Below are 10,330 nucleotides of genomic sequence, written 5' to 3'. Positions count from 1 at the left end.
GGTTTCAGCAATTCCATCTGTATCTACTTTCAGTGTAAAAGCTAGGGAGATGATAAAACGAGGAATTAAACTCCTCTCAAGCTTAGAACATTTTCTGAAATCTGGCTCCTAATGAACATTTAGTGCAACTGAATCTTGAGTCATGGTACTTAGCACACTGTCTTTGCTGACACAAGTGTGAATAAGTGCTTGGGGAGGCACCGGGGTGATGTAGTCGGTTAAGTGTCTGCCTTCAGCTCAGGTCATGATCCCAGAGTCCCTGGGTAGAGTCCTGTATTGGGTTCCCCCACTCAGCGGGGGATCTATGTCTCCTTCTGACCCTCCCCTATCTTGTGATTTCTCTCTCTCTCAAATAAATAAATAAAATCTTAAAAAAAAAAAACTAGTGCTTGGAGTAGGAAAAGGAAAAATATTGGTGAAAATTGAGGATATTGGATGGCTGACTTAAGAATGCTATGGTGAGTGCTGTGAAGTGTGTAAACCTGGTGATTCACAGACCTGTACCCCTGGGGATAAAAATATATGTTTATAAAAAATAAAAAATTAAAAATTAAAAAAAAAAGAGAGAGAAAAGATGAAAAATTTTAACATGGAGACAACATTTAAAAACTTATTTCGGGCGCCTGGGTGGCTCAGTGGGTTAAAGCCTCTGCCTTCGGCTCAGGTCATGATCCCAGTGTCCTGGGATCGAGCCCCGCATCGGGCTCTCTGCTCAACGGGAAGCCTGCTTCTCCCTTTCTCTCTCTGCCTGCCTCTCTGCCTACTTGTGATTTCTGTCTGTCAAATAAATAAATAAATAAAATCTTTAAAAAAAAAACTTATTTCAAAAACGTATTTTTATGATTCCTTTGTAAACTTGGACATGGTGAGTTTTGGTTTAAAAATAAAGGCATTTTTGCTGGATTAAAAAAAAAGAAGAAGAAGCCTGAAACATGCAGAGCTGGCATCCCAACTTCTAAGTTCCTTAGGGGAGCTGTAACAAATAAGGAATAAGATGCTGCTTTATGATTATCTGGCTATTTGTCAATACCTTTCCATCAGAATTCTCGTGAGTAATGGTTGGAGAACACAATTTTTACTCATTGTCTACATGGTTATAATACATGATCTCAAATATCTCAAATCCTGTTCTTAGAAGCTTGCTATTATTTGGCTAAACGAATAGGCAGACATCCGAATTTGATGAATACACTAGGACTTATGCACGAAGAGACTGTGTACAATGCGCGCGCGCGCGCGCACACACACACACACACACACCCTTTTAATCCAGAGAGACCATTTCCAATAGTAAATAGTGCCCTAGAATTTGAACATTTATCCAACCTATAAGGTATTCCAGTTTCTTTTGAAGGAACAAGAAGAGATATGGTTAAAAGAATTTCCACCAGTCTCTTAGCATGAGGAGTGGAATAAAAGCTTCCTACTCTCATATTTTTTTCTTCTTCCTCTAACCTGTACAGCTGCATAAAGGATTTGAGATTATTTTTGTTATCTCTTTAATTACCATGTGTGACTGTGCCATATGCGACTCTATCCCTTTTGCCATTTCTTTCCTAAAAAAAAAAAAAAAGAAAAGAAAAGAATACACAAAAGATGTTTTATTCACACATTTTGTTTTACATGTAAGATGAGTCATTATTATTGCTATTGCTAGTTATATACAATACACCAGGTTGAGTGATGCGGACTTTAGAAGGTGCCAAATATGGACCTTTGGGCCCTTTTCTGTATTCAAGTCAAATACATTTCTCTTTACTCTATTCAGGTGTGAGTGATCATTCTTTGCAATTTCTCTCTACATCCATTGAGTATTACTAATGGTTTATCCAATCTTAAATTTATATGGAGTTTAAATTTACTTGTTGGTTGTAACTTTTTAACTCATAGAGATCAAATATGAACAAGTAACAAGTCTGTTACTTGTTTGTTATACTTGTACGTACTTATACAAGTATATATACTGTATGTACAATATATATATATATATATATATACTTGTATATACTTACACAAATTCTGATTTGTATAAGAGCTATTGTGAAACATTTCTTAAAAGATTAAGATATTGTATTGTATGTTTTCCATGCTCATTGGTATCTCAGAAATAAATAATATTTTATTTTATTAAGATGTTGTTTTTTTGTAGCAAAGTATAAAATATCCACTTAGTCTTTCCCAATAAATAATTAAATCTTTCATCAAGCATCCCCTCCTTCGAAATACATAGATGAAAACACCGCTCTATAAATCCCACTTACTGAAGTATAATAATAGTGAAATCAATGTCTTAGAAAAAAAATGCATCTATTCAGTGTCTCTTTAATAACCACTGAATAACAAAACCTACCGGGAAATATTTTCCCTATTCTCCACAGGATGTAGTGAATCAAAGTATTTTCATTAAAACTAATATGAAATGACAGAAAGTAGAGAAAAGGAGAATGCTCCTTGTTTATTTTACTTCTTTTTGCCACATATCATTTATTGATAAAGCAATTTTAAGAGACGTATGCATGATATAATACAGTGAAATTGACTTTTCTTTTTCATAACCACATGCACATTTTTACATCTGCAGCAATATTCTTTTTGAATAGCTACCTGCAGTTAATTTCAAGTTCCCATTGATCTTCAGTGGCCTAGACAAGGTAAAGTGATGATAAAGCAGACAACCTGAATTATCAGCATACCAAATAGGATATGAAAACTTGGTCATGCACAGACATTCATCTCTGATAATGTATAGTGGCAGACATCAAATTTAAAAATATATTGTCTGTTTTTCAAGCCAGGACAGACTACAATGTGAAAAAAAAATACCGTTTATTTTCCTTCTTTTGTGAGGTTCAGCTGCGTAAACATATTTTAAATAACTACAATCAAGAAAGCCATGAAAAAGAGCTCAAATAACCCTCCATATTTAAGTGTAAGCAATAAAATGTTTAGAAGATCTAAAATAAAATTGGCTGAACATTAAACTTACATATACATTGCTGGAAACTTTTTTTTTTTTTTTAATCTCACCACACAGAGCAGACATGTAAAGGGAAAATATTCTTATGTATAATTCAATGAGAACCCAAGGTAGCAGTAAATTCTACAGAGAGTTTCTGAAAGAGATTTAGACTAGGGAAGCAGATGGATCAAACTGGGTCATGTTAGACAGGATAAATATTATGGCTTCTCTTCTGCCACAGAAAATAGAAAAACCATAGAGCTACATTGTAGATGCTCTTTGAAAATTGGCAGATACTTTTAGGTAGAAAAGACTTGGAAGTATTTCACTTTTTTTTTTAAGGTTTCAAAATGGGTCAAGAAATATTTTCTGTGATCATTCTAACTAAATACTAACTAGAATCAATCTCAGGCCTCAGTCCCATATCTTTCCTCATAGTAGACTGGTTTATAGCACTCTTATTGACAAATAGTAAAGCACCAATTTATAACTCTCTATGGCTAAGTGGAAATAAAAATAAGAAAAGCTACCGCATGAGAAAAAGCAACTTTAAAGTGAAAAGATTGTCCAAGGAAAAGAAAAATCCCTAAGTTGTGGCAAGTCAGCAACGTGCTGGAAATTAGAAGAGTAATTTAAGCCAAGAATAGTAAAATACTACTCTTCACCTGTTTCAAAGTTAGAAAGTCAGATAATGAATTTAAGCACTTTTTTTTTTTTGAAATGCTTAAATCACTTTCTGCAATCTTCATTTATTACATGCTCCTTTGTGGGGTTTTGGCAGTGTTGTTTCTTCTCAATATCTTATCTCTCCTTATGGATTGTCATTCTTCCAAGGGTGTGCTGGAGCCATTGTACCAGCTTTGCAGAGTTAACTATGCCCATCTCTCTTAAACTTGGCATTCAGTGAATATGAAGTTGATAGCTTAAAATCAATCAAACTGAAAGTATTTGTAACACAGAGAACTGCAAATACCTCAGATGAGGGCTTCTCTCCTTTCAGAATACCAATTCTTAAACATTTATCTATACATACTGCCTAGGCATAATGCATAGTAGAGATTCAATAAATATTTTTGAACGAATAAGCCAATAAATCAATGTTTGAGACTACAGAAACATTTACATAAATGTAAATTAGAAGACAACTTATTCAGGCTTTTCATAAGTATCTCTACTAATAACCTTTAACAAGTTGTCTTGACAATAGTTGATACATTATTTGGTGGGTCTGAGGGCTTGGAGATACTGACATAGCTCTGCCACCAAATGATAACCTACCCATAAGCTTTATTTTTTTTTAACCCCTCACTTCCATGGGTACTGTGAGAAAAACAAATAAAATAGTGCAACTTGGAGTCTTTTCAAAACAGTACTATATTAATATAGAACTGTTTTGTTTTGAAAGGCAAATGATTTTCAGGGACTTAGCTTGTCTTTGCCAACAATTTACTTAACATAGGCTCACTATGGGAATAATATATAATAATATACAGGATAATAGCAAATAGTATACAGGATAGTGCCTCTTAAAAAACCCATAAAGAAATAACATACTTCAAATCAGTAGTAGATTAATCACACAATTTTTCCAAGACAAGGGAGATGAACGAATAAAGTGCAAATTTAGTTGAGGTATATGTTTACAGGAGTTGGTACTCTAGAGGTGATGTCTACCCTCCATTGCAAAGGCAAAAGTCTCCTGTTGCTCCGGAATGATAGGGGCCCCATGTTGATGAGTAAGATGATCTTCCAGGGCCACTGGCCCGGCTTTTGTTACTGTCAGTAAAAAAGGTCCCTTTAGGGGCACCTGGGTGGCTCAGTGGGTTAAAGCCTCTGCCTTCGGCTCAGGTCATGATCTCAGGGTTCTGGAATCGAGCCCCGCATCGGGCTCTCTGCTCAGCAGGGAGCCTGCTTCCCTCTCTCTCTCTCTGCCTACTTGTGATTTCTCTCTCTCTGTCAAATAAATAAAATTAAAAAAAAAAAAACTCCCTTTATCAGGGCAGGAGCTCATATATCAGTACAGACCAGAACCTGAAGTATTCATAGTCATATCCTAATAGCTACAGAAGCAGCAATGCACAAAAATATATCTATCCAATATAAACAATATTTTTAAAATACCACAATTTTTTTCTGAAGTGAAAAAATTCTGCACAAAAATCTATTGATGTTTGAGTGAGTTAACAGAGGAGTAGGAGATAGATTTCCATGCAGAAGTTATTAGGTATATAAACAAAAAAGCACCATGCTTTAAACTTCCTAAATTTTGCTCTTAAACATTCCTTGATCCAGAGGCTATGTTTTGACCTAAAGAACCAAAACGTTAAACTAGCCATGGGCATTTAAATTCTCTTCGTCCTGATGAGAGAGAAAACTACAGGGTTGTTTGCTTTAGTAGTGAAGGTGGTGGAAAGGAAAAACCTGTTTTTCTCTACACACTCACACAGACACGCAGAACATTTCCGTAGTCTCGTCGTCAAATATGTGGGTGTTTTTCCCACACCAAGCAATTCTCTGATTTTTTTGGACACCAGCTGGGTGTGCTACAATGTAACTCAATTCTGACATTACGTACCTGGTAATAGCATCAGATCCCACAGGTTACAAACTTTTTCCCACAAGACCCATTTTCTGCCCAAAGGCTGGATATGAATCCTCCTTTAATGGGAGAAAAACTCATCAGCCCAAAGAGGTCACCAGAGGAAAATGTAAATAAACCTTACTCCATTAGTTCCCTCTTCTGTCAGTACTTTCCCATAGTTTGACACTTGTGGAAGACAAAAACTACTTCCCTTTGTCTTGTCGTTTCTCTACAAATTCACTGTTTCTTTTCAGAGATGTTTATATAAGTTTGAATTATAAGCTGCTGTTTTGAGTTACTTTGGTTTGATTTTTCTGCATTAAATGTGCTGCCTGTGTTAATAAAATGTTTTTCTCTTGTTAATCTGTTCGAGTTCCAGCTGAAAACCCAAGATGGGTAAAGTTTTGCCTTCCCTGCATTGCCATATTTGTTATTTTTCCATTATTGAATAGGCTGTCAATATAAGGTCAATATATGAACTTGCTCCAAGGTCATACTTTTGCCCCTGTCATTATTCATATCTGAAGATTATATTATTTTTCTTATCTTTGGGGCTTCCAGTCTGGTTCAAATCCTTATCATCTCCTGACTGGATTATTGGAATAATCGCTTAACGAGTTTGCCAGTTTCTATCCCACACGACCCATTATTGTCTTTTTTATTAACACAGCAGCAGCCAGTGCGATACTTAAAAAGCAGAAGTCAGAATATGTCACTCATCAACACTGAATCTTCCAAGAGCTGTCATGTCACTGAAAGGCAAAGCCTAAACCATTACAACTTCCCACACGGCCCTACACCATCTGATCCTTAATGTCTCTCAGATCTGATTTTCTGCTAATCCCCTGCCCACCCCCCACCCCCCGCCACCAGGACCCCAGGCTTGCTTCGGTCTACTCACACTGGCCCCTCTTGCTGTGTGTCAAACAGAACAGGCATTTTTTTCTCCTCAGAGATTTTGAACCAGCTGTTCTTTCTGTTGAGAATGACCTTCCTCAAGTGTCTACTTGGCTTGCTCCCTTTCAGGTTTTGGCTTAAAATGTTACCTTAGGAAGGCCTTCTCTGAAATCTCTATTTAAAATTGCCAGTCCGCCCTCCCTCATGCCCCCCGAGCCCCAACCCTGACTCCTTACAATGCTTTTCTGTTTCATTTTACTAATAGCAAACACTTCCTTCATAGAATTTATCTCTTTCTAATTCTAATATGAGAATTCAAGTGACATAAGGGAAAGTATTTATTCACAATTGTGTTCCCAGGATCAAGAAGAGTACCTAGCATATACTAAGCACTCAATAGATATTTCACAGGTGAATGAATAAATGAATAACAACAGGGATATAAATCCAGAATACTGAACCTCAAAATTAACATCTTAAATCTGGCAGTTAAATGATCTGATTGCTAATGAAATTTCCAACAATACATGACCTTAGCAACTGTTAAGAACAAAACTGTCTTCAGGGGATTCATTTATTTGGAGAAAGTGTTAACTTTCTTGGTGCTTAAAATGTTGCTGAACTATCTTTAGGAATCCTATAGATCCTTAGGATATTACGTTGTAAATCCCTTGGAATCCATTCCCCTTTTCTGCTATCAGAATCTATCAATATTAGTGCTTAATTCAAAGGATAGCTCCCTTCGTGAAGCATTCCCCAACTAATATGTTTTTTATCTCTAAGTCTTCCTTACTATCATAATTTTCACATCAAATTTCTTATCAATTTATCAAATTACTTTTAAATTATATTCATGTTGTACTTGAATTACCTTTAATTATTAGGCATTTGAGTCTTTCGATATTAGGCAACTAGTGCTGTGTACACTGACTTGATCATAATAAGCTGTTAAAAATATTTTTGATTGGGGCGCCTGGGTGGCTCAGTGGGTTAAGCCTCTGCCTTCGGCTCAGGTCATGATCTCAGGTCCTGGGATCGAGCCCCACATTGGGCTCTCTGCTCAGCCCCACCTTCCCCAGCCCCACCTCTCTCTGCCTGCCTCTCTGCCTACTTGTGATCTCTCTCTCTCGCTCTGTCAAATAAATAAATAGAATCTTTATAAAAAGATTCCCCAGCCCCACCTCTCTCTGCCTGCCTCTCTGCCTACTTGTGATCTCTCTCTCTCTCTCTCTGTCAAATAAATAAATAGAATCTTTATAAAAAAAATATTTTTGATTGATGCAAAAAGACAATTCTTGTCTTTAATTAGCTGTGTGATAGAAAATAAAGAAAAAAACTGACAGATACTAAGCAAAATTGTTAATTTATAACTGTAGAATTCTATAGTGATTCAACTTAGGAAATAAAACATACCAAGAAGCAATTTTTCAAAGATCATTATCTATTTGGAGAGAAAGTTTAAAATTCTAAATCAAGGAGTATGTTCACTGAAATTTACATGAAAGTTGGACCTTTATAAGGAAACATGAAAGACAGTGCACTCCAAAGAAAAGAAATGAAAGTGTCTCTTTCCATCTCTTGAACCTTCATGGCTCTTATTTTTTTTAAAAGATAAATGGTTACTATGATTTTCTGTTTCACAGTTATAATTAGAATTTATAAGACCTGCAACAAGAAAACTCACTAGGAACCACTTTTAAATATATTCATGTATTTTCATCTTCACTTATAAGGTGGATGAAAAAATGATGCAGTTTTAAGAACATAATATTAATATTTAATACCATTTGTTGAATGATGAAAGCATTGATACTTATTTAAACATCTATGTGTCTTTACATACATAAAAACAAGCAGAGTGACCTTAAAAATCTGTGTTTAATTAAAAAAAAATCTGATTGAATGACTGGATAGTTAAAATGTATGTGCTTATGTTATACCAACAATCTTGAAAAGATTTTGGCAAGAAATAGCAAAATACATTTTATATCCCATTCATATATAAAATAATTTCAAAACAAACATATACTTTAGGGTACAAATATACTCTAAAAAGTTTGATGAAACTATCACATATTTAACTTATAGAGAGATACAAATAATGAATGGCTTAGGGGATATTAGAAGATGTTTCTTGGAAGAAATTGATTCAGAGGAGCATATAGTCATCCAACAAGAAGAAATATGATAAAAGAGGTAGATTCAAAGATGTTTTTCCTCATTCAGAGGAAGAGAATCAAAACAAGTTTTTTAAAAAGTACAAAAAAAAAATTACCAGGAACAGCTAAATAGAAAATATACAAACCACAGTGCTGATTTTCTAGGAGAAAATTATTATAAGAAGGACAATTAAAAAAAAAAAAGATTCTCAGTAGCATATTCCAATGTAGAGAGAAGCAGCCCAAAGTGGGGAGTAGAAAGCCCTCTGAGAAAATAAAGCAAACCTCTATGGATTATCTCCAACTACAGAGGCCACAGGACTTGCAAAGTCAACACATGTTGAAGAATTGTAAAAATCCATACTGAACCCACTTCAGCAACCAAAAGATGGGACGTAATTCAATAGGCTAAACTACATAACACTACCATTTTTGTAGGTCAAATCCACTGAATATCATTAGGAAGAAAGCATATTATCTGAGTTCAATAAATACCACTTTAAGTTGTTATGATAATAAAATAGCACATTGAGAGCATTATAGAGACAGCAGAGTTAAAGAAGCAAAGCAAAACCGAACTATTACAAACTAATTGAAAGTGAGACACATAGTAGGATGAAATAAATTGTGCTAAAAATGTAATGACTGACTTAAGATAAACCCAGCAATCACTTTAAAGGAAATAGAAAAATAAACTAAAGGAATTGGCAGGAAGATGACAGATGAACAGGGTAAACTTACCTGACTTACAGAGGACTGGTGTCCCTCAGTGGCAAATCCTGTAATGGGGAAAACATATATTTAGAAGCATAAAATAGGATGATATTCTTAAGATAATGGGAGAATTAAATCTGTACATCAAAGATGAACTGAAATGCCTAGAAAATCTGACACAGAATAATTAAGGCTGAGACAGATACTCGTTAAGCAATTAAATGTTGAGAATGAAACCAAGAACTAGTCTCACACAGCCAGAGAAGGCAAGTCAGGCTGGTGTCAGACTTTTTCCGAGTGGCAGTCAGGATCAGAAGACGGGCAGCAATCTCTCTATTTGAGAAAGAAGAAGTATAGCTAGGATATTTTACATTCAGGCAAATTGTTGTTTTCATTAAAAAACAGCTTTGGGATGCCTTGGTGGCTCAGTCAGTAGTGCATTCAACTCTCATTTTGAATCAGGTCATGATCTTGGGGTCATGGATGAGAGCCCCACGATGGACTCTGCACTGAGTGGAGACTACTTAAGACTTTCTCTCTCCTTTTCCCTTTTCTCCACCCCGACCCCCACCCTTTCTCTTTCTCTCTAAAACTAAACAACAACAACAACAAAAACCCCAGTTTTTTCTGAAACACAAAGTACTCTGGGAATATAGAGTATCCTTAACTGTATTTTAGAACAAAACACATGGGTGATTACATCCACCTAACTCAGACATTAATCAAAATAAATTAGTGAGAATGAGAAATGTTTTGGCATATGGACTGATGAACAATGACACAATTTAAATACATAGAGTAAATTAAATACTTGAAAAAATGTAAGTAGTACAAACTCTGAGAAAATAAAATCATTACAAAACAAAGAATAGGAGATGGGAAAGGAAAGGAGGGAAAAGTGTTGTAAACAAGTTAATCAGTTCATCATTCATAGGAAAATCAAAGCATCCCATAATATGTAACGTTTAAACACGCACTTAAAAGATACTTTTCAAGTCATAATGGTTTTCATAATACATG

The 10,330-nt window shown here is 35.2% G+C and overlaps 1 long non-coding RNA gene across 1 annotated transcript; it reads right to left on the bottom strand.

The window, feature by feature from the left end:
• Positions 1–905: 905 nt before the first annotated feature.
• On the bottom strand, positions 906–9,629 carry LOC125086404 (uncharacterized). Its single transcript, XR_007123174.1, has 3 exons — positions 9,564–9,629; positions 9,338–9,375; positions 906–1,556 (listed from the first exon to the last, which is right to left on the bottom strand). It is a non-coding gene; the product is annotated as an uncharacterized LOC125086404 (long non-coding RNA).
• Positions 9,630–10,330: the final 701 nt, after the last annotated feature.

Source organism: Lutra lutra, chromosome 15, assembly GCF_902655055.1.
Source record: "Lutra lutra chromosome 15, mLutLut1.2, whole genome shotgun sequence".
NCBI classification, from domain to species: domain Eukaryota; kingdom Metazoa; phylum Chordata; class Mammalia; order Carnivora; family Mustelidae; genus Lutra; species Lutra lutra.
This window is presented reverse-complemented; position numbering and strand designations above follow the sequence as displayed.